Source organism: Narcine bancroftii, chromosome 14 (assembly GCF_036971445.1).
Source record: "Narcine bancroftii isolate sNarBan1 chromosome 14, sNarBan1.hap1, whole genome shotgun sequence".
In the NCBI taxonomy this organism is placed as follows: domain Eukaryota; kingdom Metazoa; phylum Chordata; class Chondrichthyes; order Torpediniformes; family Narcinidae; genus Narcine; species Narcine bancroftii.
Window position 1 is genome coordinate 27,742,938 of NC_091482.1, and position 22,352 is coordinate 27,765,289.

The following is a 22,352-nucleotide window of genomic DNA, read 5'->3' on the forward strand; positions in this document are numbered from 1 at the left end:
AGATCACCAGCACTATTCACATTCACACAGATCACCAGCACTATTCACATTCACACAGATCACCAGCACTATTCACAATCACACAGATCACCAGCACTATTCACATTCACACAGATCACCAGCACTATTCACAGACACACAGATCACCAGCACTATTCACATACACACAGATCACCAGCACTATTCACATTCACACAGATCACCAGCACTATTCACATTCACACAGATCACCAGCACTATTCACATTCACACAGATCACCAGCACTATTCACATTCACACAGATCACCAGCACTATTCACATTCACACAGATCACCATCACTATTCACATACACACAGATCACCAGCACTATTCACATTCACTCAGATCACCAGCACTATTCACATTCACACAGATCACCAGCACTATTCACATTCACACAGATCACCAGCACTATTCACATTCACACAGATCACCAGCACTATTCACATTCACACAGATCACCAGCACTATTCACATTCACACAGATCACCAGCACTATTCACATTCACTCAGATCACCAGCACTATTCACATTCACACAGATCACCAGCACTATTCACATTCACACAGATCACCAGCACTATTCACATTCACACAGATCACCAGCACTATTCACATACACACAGATCACCAGCACTATTCACATTCACACAGATCACCAGCACTATTCACATTCACACAGATCACCAGCACTATTCACATACACACAGATCACCAGCACTATTCACATTCACACAGATCACCAGCACTATTCACATTCACACAGATCACCAGCACTATTCACATACACACAGATCACCAGCACTATTCACATACACACAGATCACCAGCACTATTCACATTCACACAGATCACCAGCACTATTCACATACACACAGATCACCAGCACTATTCACATACACACAGATCACCAGCACTATTCACATACACACAGATCACCAGCACTATTCACATTCACACAGATCACCAGCACTATTCACATTCACACAGATCACCAGCACTATTCACAGTCACACAGATCACCAGCACTATTCACATTCACACAGATCACCAGCACTATTCACATTCACTCAGATCACCAGCACTATTCACATCCACACAGATCACCAGCACTATTCACATACACACAGATCACCAGCACTATTCACATTCACACAGATCACCAGCACTATTCACATTCACACAGATCACCAGCACTATTCACATTCACACAGATCACCAGCACTATTCACATTCACACAGATCACCAGCACTATTCACATTCACACAGATCACCAGCACTATTCACATTCTACACAGATCACCAGCACTATTCACATTCACACAGATCACCAGCACTATTCACATTCACACAGATCACCAGCACTATTCACATTCACACAGATCACCAGCACTATTCACATTCACACAGATCACCAGCACTATTCACATTCACACAGATCACCAGCACTATTCACATTCACACAGATCACCAGCACTATTCACATTCACACAGATCACCAGCACTATTCACATTCACACAGATCACCAGCACTATTCACATTCACACAGATCACCAGCACTATTCACAGACACACAGATCACCAGCACTATTCACATACACACAGATCACCAGCACTATTCACATTCACACAGATCACCAGCACTATTCACATTCACACAGATCACCAGCACTATTCACATTCACACAGATCACCAGCACTATTCACATTCACACAGATCACCAGCACTATTCACATTCACACAGATCACCAGCACTATTCACATTCACACAGATCACCAGCACAATTCACATTCACACAGATCACCAGCACTATTCACAGACACACAGATCACCAGCACTATTCACATTCACACAGATCACCATCACAATTCACATTCACACAGATCACCAGCACTATTCACATTCACACAGATCACCAGCACTATTCACATTCACACAGATCACCAGCACTATTACATTCACACAGATCACCAGCACTATTCACATTCACACAGATCACCAGCACTATTCACATTCACACAGATCACCAGCACTATTAACATTCACACAGATCACCAGCACTATTCACATTCACACAGATCACCAGCACTATTCACAATCACACAGATCACCAGCACTATTCACATTCACACAGATCACCAGCACTATTCACAGACACACAGATCACCAGCACTATTCACATTCACACAGATCACCAGCACTATTCACATTCACACAGATCACCAGCACTATTCACATTCACACAGATCACCAGCACTATTCACATTCACACAGATCACCAGCACTATTCACATTCACACAGATCACCATCACAATTCACATTCACACAGATCACCAGCACTATTCACATTCACACAGATCACCAGCACTATTCACATTCACACAGATCACCAGCACTATTCACAGACACACAGATCACCAGCACTATTCACATACACACAGATCACCAGCACTATTCACATTCACACAGATCACCAGCACTATTCACATTAACACAGATCACCAGCACTATTCACATTCACACAGATCACCAGCACTATTCACATTCACACAGATCACCAGCACTATTCACATTCACACAGATCACCAGCACTATTCACATTCACACAGATCACCAGCACTATTCACATTCACACAGATCACCAGCACTATTCACATTCACACAGATCACCAGCACTATTCACATTCACACAGATCACCAGCACTATTCACATTCACACAGATCACCAGCACTATTCACATTCACACAGATCACCAGCACTATTCACATTCACACAGATCACCAGCACTATTCACATTCACACAGATCACCAGCACTATTCACATTCACACAGATCACCAGCACTATTCACATTCACACAGATCACCAGCACTATTCACATTCACACAGATCACCATCACAATTCACATACACACAGATCACCATCACTATTCACAGACACACAGATCACCAGCACTATTCACATTCAAACAGATCACCAGCACTATTCACATTCACACAGATCACCAGCACTATTCACATTCACACAGATCACCAGCACTATTCACATTCACACAGATCACCAGCACTATTCACAGACACACAGATCACCAGCACTATTCACATTCACACAGATCACCAGCACTATTCACAGACACACAGATCACCAGCACTATTCACATTCACACAGATCGTCAGCACTATTCACATTCACACAGATCACCAGCACTATTCACATTTACACAGATCACCAGCACTATTCACATTCACACAGATCACCAGCACTATTCACATTCACACAGATCACCAGCACTATTCACATTCACACAGATCACCAGCACTATTCACATTCACACAGATCACCAGCACTATTCACATTCACACAGATCACCAGCACTATTCACATTCACACAGATCACCAGCACTATTCACATTCACACAGATCACCAGCACTATTCACATTCACACAGATCACCAGCACTATTCACATTCACACAGATCACCAGCACTATTCACATTCACACAGATCACCAGCACTATTCACATTCACACAGATCACCAGCACTATTCACATTCACACAGATCACCAGCACTATTCACAGTCACACAGATCACCAGCACTATTCACATTCACAAAGATCACCAGCACTATTCACATTCACACAGATCACCAGCACTATTCACATTCACACAGATCACCAGCACTATTCACATTCACACAGATCACCAGCACTATTCACATTCACACAGATCACCAGCACTATTCACAGACACACAGATCACCAGCACTATTCACAGACACACAGATCACCAGCACTATTCACATTCACACAGATCACCAGCACTATTCACATTCACACAGATCACCAGCACTATTCACATTCACACAGATCACCAGCACTATTCACATTCACACAGATCACCAGCACTATTCACATTCACACAGATCACCAGCACTATTCACATTCACACAGATCACCAGCACTATTCACATTCACACAGATCACCAGCACTATTCACATTCACACAGATCACCAGCACTATTCACATTCACACAGATCACCAGCACTATTCACATTCACACAGATCACCAGCACTATTCACATTCACACAGATCACCAGCACTATTCACATTCACACAGATCACCAGCACTATTCACATTCACACAGATCACCAGCACTATTCACAGACACACAGATCACCAGCACTATTCACATTCACACAGATCACCAGCACTATTCACAGACACACAGATCACCAGCACTATTCACATTCACACAGATCGTCAGCACTATTCACATTCACACAGATCACCAGCACTATTCACATTCACACAGATCACCAGCACTATTCACATTCACACAGATCACCAGCACTATTCACATTCACACAGATCACCAGCACTATTCACATTCACACAGATCACCGCACTATTCACATTCACACAGATCACCGGCACTATTCACATTCACACAGATCACCAGCACTATTCACATTCACACAGATCACCAGCACTATTCACATTCACACAGATCACCAGCACTATTCACATTCACACAGATCACCAGCACTATTCACATTCACACAGATCACCAGCACTATTCACATTCACACAGATCACCAGCACTATTCACATTCACACAGATCACCAGCACTATTCACATTCACACAGATCACCAGCACTATTCACATTCACACAGATCACCAGCACTATTCACATTCACACAGATCACCAGCACTATTCACATTCACTCAGATCACCAGCACTATTCACATTCACACAGATCACCAGCACTATTCACATTCACACAGATCACCAGCACTATTCACATTCACACAGATCACCAGCACTATTCACATACACACAGATCACCAGCACTATTCACATTCACACAGATCACCAGCACTATTCACATTCACACAGATCACCAGCACTATTCACAGTCACACAGATCACCAGCACTATTCACATTCACACAGATCACCGGCACTATTCACATTCACTCAGATCACCATCACTATTCACATTCACACAGATCACCGGCACTATTCACATTCACACAGATCACCAGCACTATTCACATTCACACAGATCACCAGCACTATTCACATTCACACAGATCACCAGCACTATTCACATTCACACAGATCACCAGCACTATTCACATTCACACAGATCACCAGCACTATTCACATTCACACAGATCACCAGCACTATTCACATTCACACAGATCACCAGCACTATTCACATTCACACAGATCACCAGCACTATTCACATTCACACAGATCACCAGCACTATTCACATTCACACAGATCACCAGCACTATTCACATTCACACAGATCACCAGCACTATTCACATTCCACACAGATCACCAGCACTATTCACATTCACACAGATCACCAGCACTATTCACATTCACACAGATCACCAGCACTATTCACATTCACACAGATCACCAGCACTATTCACATTCACACAGATCACCAGCACTATTCACATTCACACAGATCACCAGCACTATTCACATACACACAGATCACCAGCACTATTCACATACACACAGATCACCAGCACTATTCACATTCACACAGATCACCAGCACTATTCACATTCACACAGATCACCAGCACTATTCACATTCACACAGATCACCAGCACTATTCACATTCACACAGATCACCAGCACTATTCACATTCACACAGATCACGAGCACTATTCACATTCACACAGATCACCAGCACTATTCACATACACACAGATCACCAGCACTATTCACATTCACACAGATCACCAGCACTATTCACATTCACACAGATCACCAGCACTATTCACATTCACACAGATCACCAGCACTATTCACATTCACACAGATCACCAGCACTATTCACATTCACACAGATCACCAGCACTATTCACAGACACACAGATCACCAGCACTATTCACATTCACACAGATCACCAGCACTATTCACATTCACACAGATCACCAGCACTATTCACATTCACACAGATCACCAGCACTATTCACATTCACACAGATCACCAGCACTATTCACATTCACACAGATCACCAGCACTATTCACATTCACACAGATCTACCAGCACTATTCACATTCACACAGATCACCAGCACTATTCACAGACACACAGATCACCAGCACTATTCACATTCACACATATCACCAGCACTATTCACAGACACACAGATCACCAGCACTATTCACATTCACACAGATCACCAGCACTATTCACATACACACAGATCACCAGCACTATTCACATTCACACAGATCACCAGCACTATTCACATACACACAGATCACCAGCACTATTCACATTCACACAGATCACCAGCACTATTCACATCTCACACAGATCACCAGCACTATTCACATTCACACAGATCACCAGCACTATTCACATTCACACAGATCACCAGCACTATTCACATTCACACAGATCACCAGCACTATTCACAGACACACAGATCACCAGCACTATTCACATTCACACAGATCACCAGCACTATTCACATTCACTCAGATCACCAGCACTATTCACATTCACACAGATCACCAGCACTATTCACATTCACACAGATCACCAGCACTATTCACATTCACACAGATCACCAGCACTATTCACATTCACTCAGATCACCAGCACTATTCACATTCACACAGATCACCAGCACTATTCACATTCACTCAGATCACCAGCACTATTCACATTCACACAGATCACCAGCACTATTCACATTCACTCAGATCACCAGCACTATTCACATTCACACAGATCACCAGCACGATTCACATTCACACAGATCACCAGCACTATTCACATTCACTCAGATCACCAGCACTATTCACATTCACACAGATCACCAGCACTATTCACATTCACACAGATCACCAGCACTATTCACAGACACACAGATCACCAGCACTATTCACATTCACACAGATCACCAGCACTATTCACATTCACACAGATCACCAGCACTATTCACATTCACACAGATCACCAGCACTATTCACATTCACACAGATCACCAGCACTATTCACAATCACACAGATCACCAGCACTATTCACATTCACACAGATCACCAGCACTATTCACAGACACACAGATCACCAGCACTATTCACATACACACAGATCACCAGCACTATTCACATTCACACAGATCACCAGCACTATTCACATTCACACAGATCACCAGCACTATTCACATTCACACAGATCACCAGCACTATTCACATTCACACAGATCACCAGCACTATTCACATTCACACAGATCACCAGCACTATTCACATTCACACAGATCACCAGCACAATTCACATTCACACAGATCACCAGCACTATTCACAGACACACAGATCACCAGCACTATTCACATTCACACAGATCACCATCACAATTCACATTCACACAGATCACCAGCACTATTCACATTCACACAGATCACCAGCACTATTCACATTCACACAGATCACCAGCACTATTTACATTCACACAGATCACCAGCACTATTCACATTCACACAGATCACCAGCACTATTCACATTCACACAGATCACCAGCACTATTAACATTCACACAGATCACCAGCACTATTCACATTCACACAGATCACCAGCACTATTCACAATCACACAGATCACCAGCACTATTCACATTCACACAGATCACCAGCACTATTCACAGACACACAGATCACCAGCACTATTCCCATACACACAGATCACCAGCACTATTCACATTCACACAGATCACCAGCACTATTCACATTCACACAGATCACCAGCACTATTCACATTCACACAGATCACCAGCACTATTCACATTCACACAGATCACCATCACAATTCACATTCACACAGATCACCAGCACTATTCACATTCACACAGATCACCAGCACTATTCACATTCACACAGATCACCAGCACTATTCACAGACACACAGATCACCAGCACTATTCACATACACACAGATCACCAGCACTATTCACATTCACACAGATCACCAGCACTATTCACATTAACACAGATCACCAGCACTATTCACATTCACACAGATCACCAGCACTATTCACATTCACACAGATCACCAGCACTATTCACATACACACAGATCACCAGCACTATTCACATTCACACAGATCACCAGCACTATTCACATTCACACAGATCACCAGCACTATTCACATTCACACAGATCACCAGCACTATTCACATTCACACAGATCACCAGCACTATTCACATTCACACAGATCACCAGCACTATTCACATTCACACAGATCACCAGCACTATTCACATTCACACAGATCACCAGCACTATTCACATTCACACAGATCACCAGCACTATTCACATTCACACAGATCACCAGCACTATTCACATTCACACAGATCACCAGCACTATTCACATTCACACAGATCACCATCACAATTCACATACACACAGATCACCAGCACTATTCACAGACACACAGATCACCAGCACTATTCACATTCAAACAGATCACCAGCACTATTCACATTCACACAGATCACCAGCACTATTCACATTCACACAGATCACCAGCACTATTCACATTCACACAGATCACCAGCACTATTCACAGACACACAGATCACCAGCACTATTCACATTCACACAGATCACCAGCACTATTCACAGACACACAGATCACCAGCACTATTCACATTCACACAGATCGTCAGCACTATTCACATTCACACAGATCACCAGCACTATTCACATTTACGCAGATCACCAGCACTATTCACATTCACACAGATCACCAGCACTATTCACATTCACACAGATCACCAGCACTATTCACATTCACACAGATCACCAGCACTATTCACATTCACACAGATCACCAGCACTATTCACATTCACACAGATCACCAGCACTATTCACATTCACACAGATCACCAGCACTATTCACATTCACACAGATCACCAGCACTATTCACATTCACACAGATCACCAGCACTATTCACATTCACAAAGATCACCAGCACTATTCACATTCACACAGATCACCAGCACTATTCACATTCACACAGATCACCAGCACTATTCACATTCACACAGATCACCAGCACTATTCACAGACACACAGATCACCAGCACTATTCACATTCACAAAGATCACCAGCACTATTCACATTCACACAGATCACCAGCACTATTCACATTCACACAGATCACCAGCACTATTCACATTCACACAGATCACCAGCACTATTCACATTCACACAGATCACCAGCACTATTCACAGACACACAGATCACCAGCACTATTCACAGACACACAGATCACCAGCACTATTCACATTCACACAGATCACCAGCACTATTCACATGCACACAGATCACCAGCACTATTCACATTCACACAGATCACCAGCACTATTCACATTCACACAGATCACCAGCACTATTCACATTCACACAGATCACCAGCACTATTCACATTCACACAGATCACCAGCACTATTCACATTCACACAGATCACCAGCACTATTCACATTCACACAGATCACCAGCACTATTCACATTCACACAGATCACCAGCACTATTCACATTCACACAGATCACCAGCACTATTCACATTCACACAGATCACCAGCACTATTCACATTCACACAGATCACCAGCACTATTCACATTCACACAGATCACCAGCACTATTCACAGACACACAGATCACCAGCACTATTCACATTCACACAGATCACCAGCACTATTCACAGACACACAGATCACCAGCACTATTCACATTCACACAGATCGTCAGCACTATTCACATTCACACAGATCACCAGCACTATTCACATTCACACAGATCACCAGCACTATTCACATTCACACAGATCACCAGCACTATTCACATTCACACAGATCACCAGCACTATTCACATTCACACAGATCACCGGCACTATTCACATTCACACAGATCACCGCACTATTCACATTCACACAGACCACCGGCACTATTCACATTCACACAGATCACCAGCACTATTCACATTCACAGAGATCACCAGCACTATTCACACTCACACAGATCACCAGCACTATTCACATTCACACAGATCACCAGCACTATTCACATTCACACAGATCACCAGCACTATTCACATTCACACAGATCACCAGCACTATTCACATTCACACAGATCACCAGCACTATTCACATTCACACAGATCACCGGCACTATTCACATTCACACAGATCACCAGCACTATTCACATTCACTCAGATCACCAGCACTATTCACATTCACACAGATCACCAGCACTATTCACATTCACACAGATCACCAGCACTATTCACATTCACACAGATCACCAGCACTATTCACATACACACAGATCACCAGCACTATTCACATTCACACAGATCACCAGCACTATTCACATTCACACAGATCACCAGCACTATTCACAGACACACAGATCACCAGCACTATTCACATTCACACAGATCACCGGCACTATTCACATTCACTCAGATCACCATCACTATTCACATTCACACAGATCACCGGCACTATTCACATTCACACAGATCACCAGCACTATTCACATTCACACAGATCACCAGCACTATTCACATTCACACAGATCACCAGCACTATTCACATTCACACAGATCACCAGCACTATTCACAGACACACAGATCACCAGCACTATTCACATTCACACAGATCACCAGCACTATTCACATTCACACAGATCACCAGCACTATTCACATTCACACAGATCACCAGCACTATTCACATTCACACAGATCACCAGCACTATTCACATTCACACAGATCACCAGCACTATTCACATTCACACAGATCACCAGCACTATTCACATTCACACAGATCACCAGCACTATTCACAGACACACAGATCACCAGCACTATTCACATTCACACAGATCACCAGCACTATTCACATTCACACAGATCACCAGCACTATTCACATTCACACAGATCACCAGCACTATTCACATTCACACAGATCACCAGCACTATTCACATACACACAGATCACCAGCACTATTCACATACACACAGATCACCAGCACTATTCACATTCACACAGATCACCAGCACTATTCACATTCACACAGATCACCAGCACTATTCACATTCACACAGATCACCAGCACTATTCACATTCACACAGATCACCAGCACTATTCACATTCACACAGATCACGAGCACTATTCACATTCACACAGATCACCAGCACTATTCACATACACACAGATCACCAGCACTATTCACATTCACACAGATCACCAGCACTATTCACATTCACACAGAAACAAGATCACCAGCACTATTCACATTCACACAGATCACCAGCACTATTCACATTCACACAGATCACCAGCACTATTCACATTCACACAGATCACCAGCACTATTCACAGACACACAGATCACCAGCACTATTCACATTCACACAGATCACCAGCACTATTCACATTCACACAGATCACCAGCACTATTCACATTCACACAGATCACCAGCACTATTCACATTCACACAGATCACCAGCACTATTCACATTCACACAGATCACCAGCACTATTCACATTCACACAGATCACCAGCACTATTCACATTCACACAGATCACCAGCACTATTCACAGACACACAGATCACCAGCACTATTCACATTCACACATATCACCAGCACTATTCACAGACACACAGATCACCAGCACTATTCACATTCACACAGATCACCAGCACTATTCACATACACACAGATCACCAGCACTATTCACATTCACACAGATCACCAGCACTATTCACATACACACAGATCACCAGCACTATTCACATTCACTCAGATCACCAGCACTATTCACACTCACACAGATCACCAGCACTATTCACATTCACACAGATCACCAGCACTATTCACATTCACACAGATCACCAGCACTATTCACATTCACACAGATCACCAGCACTATTCACAGACACACAGATCACCAGCACTATTCACATTCACACAGATCACCAGCACTATTCACATTCACTCAGATCACCAGCACTATTCACATTCACACAGATCACCAGCACTATTCACATTCACACAGATCACCAGCACTATTCACATTCACACAGATCACCAGCACTATTCACATTCACTCAGATCTCAGCAGTATTCACATTCACACAGATCACCAGCACTATTCACATTCACTCAGATCACCAGCACTATTCACATTCACACAGATCACCAGCACTATTCACATTCACTCAGATCACCAGCACTATTCACATTCACACAGATCACCAGCACGATTCACATTCACACAGATCACCAGCACTATTCACATTCACTCAGATCACCAGCACTATTCACATTCACATAGATCACCAGCACTATTCACATTCACACAGATCACCAGCACTATTCACAGACACACAGATCACCAGCACTATTCACATTCACACAGATCACCAGCACTATTCACATTCACACAGATCACCAGCACTATTCACATTCACACAGATCACCAGCACTATTCACATTCACACAGATCACCAGCACTATTCACATACACACAGATCACCAGCACTATTCACATTCACACAGATCACCAGCACTATTCACATTCACACAGATCACCAGCACTATTCACATTCACACAGATCACCAGCACTATTCACATTCACACAGATCACCAGCACTATTCACATACACACAGATCACCAGCACTATTCACATTCACACAGATCACCAGCACTATTCACATTCACACAGATCACCAGCACTATTCACAGACACACAGATCACCAGCACTATTCACATTCACACAGATCACCAGCACTATTCACATTCACACAGATCACCAGCACTATTCACATTCACACAGATCACCAGCACTATTCACATACACACAGATCACCAGCACTATTCACATTCACACAGATCACCAGCACTATTCACATACACACAGATCACCAGCACTATTCACATTCACACAGATCACCAGCACTATTCACATTCACACAGATCACCAGCACTATTCACATTCACACAGATCACCAGCACTATTCACAGACACACAGATCACCAGCACTATTCACATTCACACAGATCACCAGCACTATTCACATTCACACAGATCACCAGCACTATTCACATTCACACAGATCACCAGCACTATTCACATTCACACAGATCACCAGCACTATTCACATTCACACAGATCACCAGCACTATTCACATTCACACAGATCACCAGCACTATTCACATTCACACAGATCACCAGCACTATTCACATACACACAGATCACCAGCACTATTCACATTCACACAGATCACCAGCACTATTCACATTCACACAGATCACCAGCACTATTCACATTCACACAGATCACCAGCACTATTCACACTCACACAGATCACCAGCACTATTCACATACACACAGATCACCAGCACTATTCACATTCACACAGATCACCAGCACTATTCACATTCACACAGATCACCAGCACTATTCACATTCACACAGATCACCAGCACTATTCACAGACACACAGATCACCAGCACTATTCACATTCACACAGATCACCAGCACTATTCACATTCACACAGATCACCAGCACTATTCACATTCACACAGATCACCAGCACTATTCACATACACACAGATCACCAGCACTATTCACATTCACACAGATCACCAGCACTATTCACATTCACACAGATCACCAGCACTATTCACATTCACACAGATCACCAGCACTATTCACAGACACACAGATCACCAGCACTATTCACATTCACACAGATCACCAGCACTATTCACATTCACACAGATCACCAGCACTATTCACAGACACACAGATCACCAGCACTATTCACATACACACAGATCACCAGCACTATTCACATTCACACAGATCACCAGCACTATTCACATTCACACAGATCACCAGCACTATTCACAGACACACAGATCACCAGCACTATTCACATTCACACAGATCACCAGCACTATTCACATACACACAGATCACCAGCACTATTCACATTCACACAGATCACCAGCACTATTCACATTCACACAGATCACCAGCACTATTCACATACACACAGATCACCAGCACTATTCACATTCACACAGATCACCAGCACTATTCACATTCACACAGATCACCAGCACTATTCACATTCACACAGATCACCAGCACTATTCACATTCACACAGATCACCAGCACTATTCACATTCACACAGATCACCAGCACTATTCACACACACAGATCACCAGCACTATTCACAGACACACAGATCACCAGCACTATTCACATTCACACAGATCACCAGCACTATTCACATTCACACAGATCACCAGCACTATTCACATTCACACAGATCACCAGCACTATTCACATTCACACAGATCACCAGCACTATTCACATTCACACAGATCACCAGCACTATTCACATTCACACAGATCACCAGCACTATTCACATTCACACAGATCACCAGCACTATTCACATACACACAGATCACCAGCACTATTCACATTCACACAGATCACCAGCACTATTCACATTCACACAGATCACCAGCACTATTCACATTCACACAGATCACCAGCACTATTCACACTCACACAGATCACCAGCACTATTCACATACACACAGATCACCAGCACTATTCACATTCACACAGATCACCAGCACTATTCACATTCACACAGATCACCAGCACTATTCACATTCACACAGATCACCAGCACTATTCACATTCACACAGATCACCAGCACTATTCACATTCACACAGATCACCAGCACTATTCACATTCACACAGATCACCAGCACTATTCACATTCACACAGATCACCAGCACTATTCACATACACACAGATCACCAGCACTATTCACATTCACACAGATCACCAGCACTATTCACATTCACACAGATCACCAGCACTATTCACATTCACACAGATCACCAGCACTATTCACAGACACACAGATCACCAGCACTATTCACATTCACACAGATCACCAGCACTATTCACAGACACACAGATCACCAGCACTATTCACAGACACACAGATCACCAGCACTATTCACATACACACAGATCACCAGCACTATTCACATTCACACAGATCACCAGCACTATTCACATTCACACAGATCACCAGCACTATTCACAGACACACAGATCACCAGCACTATTCACATTCACACAGATCACCAGCACTATTCACATACACACAGATCACCAGCACTATTCACATTCACACAGATCACCAGCACTATTCACATTCACACAGATCACCAGCACTATTCACATACACACAGATCACCAGCACTATTCACATTCACACAGATCACCAGCACTATTCACATTCACACAGATCACCAGCACTATTCACATTCACACAGATCACCAGCACTATTCACATTCACACAGATCACCAGCACTATTCACACACACAGATCACCAGCACTATTCACACACACAGATCACCAGCACTATTCACAGACACACAGATCACCAGCACTATTCACATTCACACAGATCACCAGCACTATTCACATTCACACAGATCACCAGCACTATTCACATTCACACAGATCACCAGCACTATTCACATTCACACAGATCACCAGCACTATTCACATTCACACAGATCACCAGCACTATTCACATTCACACAGATCACCAGCACTATTCACAGACACACAGATCGTCAGCACTATTCACATTCACACAGATCACCAGCACTATTCACATTCACTCAGATCACCAGCACTATTCACATTCACTCAGATCACCAGCACTATTCACACTCACACAGATCAACAGCACTATTCACATTCACACAGATCACCAGCACTATTCACATTCACACAGATCACCAGCACTATTCACATTCACTCAGATCACCAGCACTATTCACATTCACTCAGATCACCAGCACTATTCACATTCACACAGATCACCAGCACTATTCACACTCACACAGATCAACAGCACTATTCACATTCACACAGATCACCAGCACTATTCACATTCACACAGATCACCAGCACTATTCACACTCACACAGATCACCAGCACTATTCACACTCACACAGATCAACAGCACTATTCACATTCACACAGATCACCAGCACTATTCACATTCACACAGATCACCAGCACTATTCACACTCACACAGATCACCAGCACTATTCACATTCACACAGATCACCAGCACTATTCACATTCACACAGATCACCAGCACTAATCACATTCACACAGATCACCAGCACTATTCACATTCACACAGATCACCAGCACTATTCACATTCACACAGATCACCAGCACTAATCACATTCACACAGATCACCAGCACTATTCACATTCACACAGATCACCAGCACTAATCACATTCACACAGATCACCAGCACTATTCACATTCACACAGATCACCAGCACTAATCACATTCACACAGATCACCAGCACTAATCACATTCACACAGATCACCAGCACTATTCACATACACACAGATCACCAGCACTATTCACATACACACAGATCACCAGCACTATTCACATTCACACAGATCACCAGCACTATTCACATTCACACAGATCACCAGCACTATTCACATTCACACAGATCACCAGCACTATTCACATTCACACAGATCACCAGCACTATTCACATTCACACAGATCACCAGCACTATTCACATTCACACAGATCACCAGCACTATTCACATTCACACAGATCACCAGCACTATTCACATTCACACAGATCACCAGCACTATTCACATTCACACAGATCACCAGCACTATTCACATTCACACAGATCACCAGCACTATTCACATTCACACAGATCACCAGCACTATTCACATTCACACAGATCACCAGCACTATTCACATTCACACAGATCACCAGCACTATTCACATTCACACAGATCACCAGCACTATTCACATTCACACAGATCACCAGCACTATTCACATTCACACAGATCACCGGCACTATTCACATTCACACAGATCACCAGCACTATTCACATTCACACAGATCACCAGCACTATTCACATTCACACAGATCACCGGCACTATTCACATTCACACAGATCACCGGCACTATTCACATTCACACAGATCACCAGCACTATTCACATTCACACAGATCACCAGCACTATTCACATTCACACAGATCACCAGCACTATTCACATTCACACAGATCACCAGCACTATTCACATTCACACAGATCACCAGCACTATTCACATTCACACAGATCACCAGCACTATTCACATTCACACAGATCACCAGCACTATTCACATTCACACAGATCACCAGCACTATTCACATTCACACAGATCACCAGCACTATTCACATTCACACAGATCACCGGCACTATTCACATTCACACAGATCAACGGCACTATTCACATTCACACAGATCACCAGCACTATTCACATTCACACAGATCACCAGCACTATTCACATTCACACAGATCACCAGCACTATTCACATTCACACAGATCACCAGCACTATTCACATTCACACAGATCACCAGCACTATTCACATTCACACAGATCACCAGCACTATTCACATTCACACAGATCACCAGCACTATTCACATTCACTCAGATCACCAGCACTATTCACACTCACACAGATCACCAGCACTATTCACACTCACACAGATCACCAGCACTATTCACACTCACACAGATCAACAGCACTATTCACACTCACACAGATCAACAGCACTATTCACATTCACTCAGATCACCAGCACTATTCACATTCACTCAGATCACCAGCACTATTCACATTCACACAGATCACCAGCACTATTCACATTCACACAGATCACCAGCACTATTCACATTCACACAGATCACCAGCACTATTCACACACACACAGATCACCAGCAATATTCACATTCACACAGATCACCAGCAATATTCACACACACACAGATCACCAGCACTATTCACACACACACAGATCACCAGCACTATTCACATTCACACAGATCACCAGCACTATTCACATTCACACAGATCACCAGCACTATTCACATTCACACAGATCACCAGCACTATTCACATTCACACAGATCACCAGCACTATTCACATTCACACAGATCACCAGCACTATTCACATTCACACAGATCACCAGCACTATTCACATTCACACAGATCACCAGCACTATTCACATTCACACAGATCACCAGCACTATTCACATACACACAGATCACCAGCAATATTCACATTCACACAGATCACCAGCACTATTCACACACACACAGATCACCAGCACTATTCACATTCACACAGATCACCAGCACTATTCACATTCACACAGATCACCAGCACTATTCACATTCACACAGATCACCAGCACTATTCACACACACACAGATCACCAGCACTATTCACACACACACAGATCACCAGCACTATTCACACACACACAGATCACCAGCAATATTCACACACACACAGATCACCAGCACTATTCACATTCACACAGATCACCAGCACTATTCACATTCACACAGATCACCAGCACTATTCACATTCACACAGATCACCAGCACTATTCACACACACACAGATCACCAGCACTATTCACATTCACACAGATCACCAGCACTATTCACATTCACACAGATCACCAGCACTATTCACATTCACACAGATCACCAGCACTATTCACATTCACACAGATCACCAGCACTATTCACATTCACACAGATCACCAGCACTATTCACACACACACAGATCACCAGCACTATTCACATTCACACAGATCACCAGCACTATTCACATTCACACAGATCACCAGCACTATTCACATTCACACAGATCACCAGCACTATTCACATTCACACAGATCACCAGCACTATTCACATTCACACAGATCACCAGCACTATTCACATTCACACAGATCACCAGCACTATTCACATTCACACAGATCACCAGCACTATTCACATTCACACAGATCACCAGCACTATTCACATTCACACAGATCACCAGCACTATTCACATTCACACAGATCACCAGCACTATTCACATTCACACAGATCACCAGCACTATTCACATTCACACAGATCACCAGCACTATTCACACTCACACAGATCACCAGCACTATTCACATTCACACAGATCACCAGCACTATTCACATTCACACAGATCACCAGCACTATTCACATTCACACAGATCACCAGCACTATTCACATTCACACAGATCACCAGCACTATTCACATTCACACAGATCACCAGCACTATTCACATTCACACAGATCACCAGCACTATTCACATTCACACAGATCACCAGCACTATTCACACTCACACAGATCACCAGCACTATTCACATTCACACAGATCACCAGCACTATTCACATTCACACAGATCACCAGCACTATTCACATTCACACAGATCACCAGCACTATTCACATTCACACAGATCACCAGCACTATTCACATTCACACAGATCACCAGCACTATTCACATACACACAGATCACCAGCACTATTCACATACACACAGATCACCAGCACTATTCACATTCACACAGATCACCAGCACTATTCACAGACACACAGATCACCAGCACTATTCACAGACACACAGATCACCAGCACTATTCACATTCACACAGATCACCAGCACTATTCACACTCACACAGATCACCAGCACTATTCACATTCACACAGATCACCAGCACTATTCACATTCACACAGATCACCAGCACTATTCACATTCACACAGATCACCAGCACTATTCACATACACACAGATCACCAGCACTATTCACATTCACACAGATCACCAGCAATATTCACATTCACACAGATCACCAGCACTATTCACATTCACACAGATCACCAGCACTATTCACATTCACACAGATCACCAGCACTATTCACATTCACACAGATCACCAGCACTATTCACATTCACACAGATCACCAGCACTATTCACATTCACACAGATCACCAGCACTATTCACATTCACACAGATCACCAGCAATATTCACATTCACACAGATCACCAGCAATATTCACATTCACACAGATCACCAGCAATATTCACATTCACACAGATCACCAGCAATATTCACATTCACACAGATCACCAGCACTATTCACATTCACACAGATCACCAGCACTATTCACATTCACACAGATCACCAGCACTATTCACAGACACACAGATCACCAGCACTATTCACAGACACACAGATCACCAGCACTATTCACATTCACACAGATCACCAGCACTATTCACATTCACACAGATCACCAGCACTATTCACAGACACACAGATCACCAGCACTATTCACATACACACAGATCACCAGCACTATTCACATTCACACAGATCACCAGCAATATTCACATTCACACAGATCACCAGCACTATTCACATTCACACAGATCACCAGCACTATTCACATTCACACAGATCACCAGCACTATTCACATTCACACAGATCACCAGCACTATTCACACTCACACAGATCACCAGCACTATTCACATTCACACAGATCACCAGCACTATTCACATTCACACAGATCACCAGCACTATTCACATTCACACAGATCACCAGCACTATTCACATTCACACAGATCACCAGCACTATTCACATTCACACAGATCACCAGCACTATTCACATTCACACAGATCACCAGCACTATTCACATACACACAGATCACCAGCACTATTCACATACACACAGATCACCAGCACTATTCACATACACACAGATCACCAGCACTATTCACATTCACACAGATCACCAGCACTATTCACATTCACACAGATCACCAGCACTATTCACATCACACACAGATCACCAGCACTATTCACATTCACACAGATCACCAGCACTATTCACATTCACACAGATCACCAGCACTATTCACATTCACACAGATCACCAGCACTATTCACATTCACACAGATCACCAGCACTATTCACATTCACACAGATCACCAGCACTATTCACATTCACACAGATCACCAGCACTATTCACATTCACACAGATCACCAGCACTATTCACATTCACACAGATCACCAGCACTATTCACATTCACACAGATCACCAGCACTATTCACATTCACACAGATCACCAGCACTATTCACATTCACACAGATCACCAGCACTATTCACATTCACACAGATCACCAGCACTATTCACATTCACACAGATCACCAGCACTATTCACATTCACACAGATCACCAGCACTATTCACATTCACACAGATCACCAGCACTATTCACATTCACACAGATCACCAGCACTATTCACATTCACACAGATCACCAGCACTATTCACATTCACACAGATCACCAGCACTATTCACATTCACACAGATCACCAGCACTATTCACATTCACACAGATCACCAGCACTATTCACATTCACACAGATCACCAGCACTATTCACATTCACACAGATCACCAGCACTATTCACATTCACACAGATCACCAGCACTATTCACATTCACACAGATCACCAGCACTATTCACATTCACACAGATCACCAGCACTATTCACATTCACACAGATCACCAGCACTATTCACATTCACACAGATCACCAGCACTATTCACATTCACACAGATCACCAGCACTATTCACATTCACACAGATCACCAGCACTATTCACATTCACACAGATCACCAGCACTATTCACATTCACACAGATCACCAGCACTATTCACATTCACACAGATCACCAGCACTATTCACATTCACACAGATCACCAGCACTATTCACATTCACACAGATCACCAGCACTATTCCATCACACAGATCACCAGCACTATTCACATTCACACAGATCACCAGCACTATTCACATTCACACAGATCACCAGCACTATTCACATTCACACAGATCACCAGCACTATTCACATTCACACAGATCACCAGCACTATTCACATTCACACAGATCACCAGCACTATTCACATTCACACAGATCACCAGCACTATTCACAGACACACAGATCACCAGCACTATTCACAGACACACAGATCACCAGCACTATTCACAGACACACAGATCACCAGCACTATTCACAGACACACAGATCACCAGCACTATTCACAGACACACAGATCACCAGCACTATTCACATTCACACAGATCACCAGCACTATTCACAGACACACAGATCACCAGCACTATTCACATTCACACAGATCACA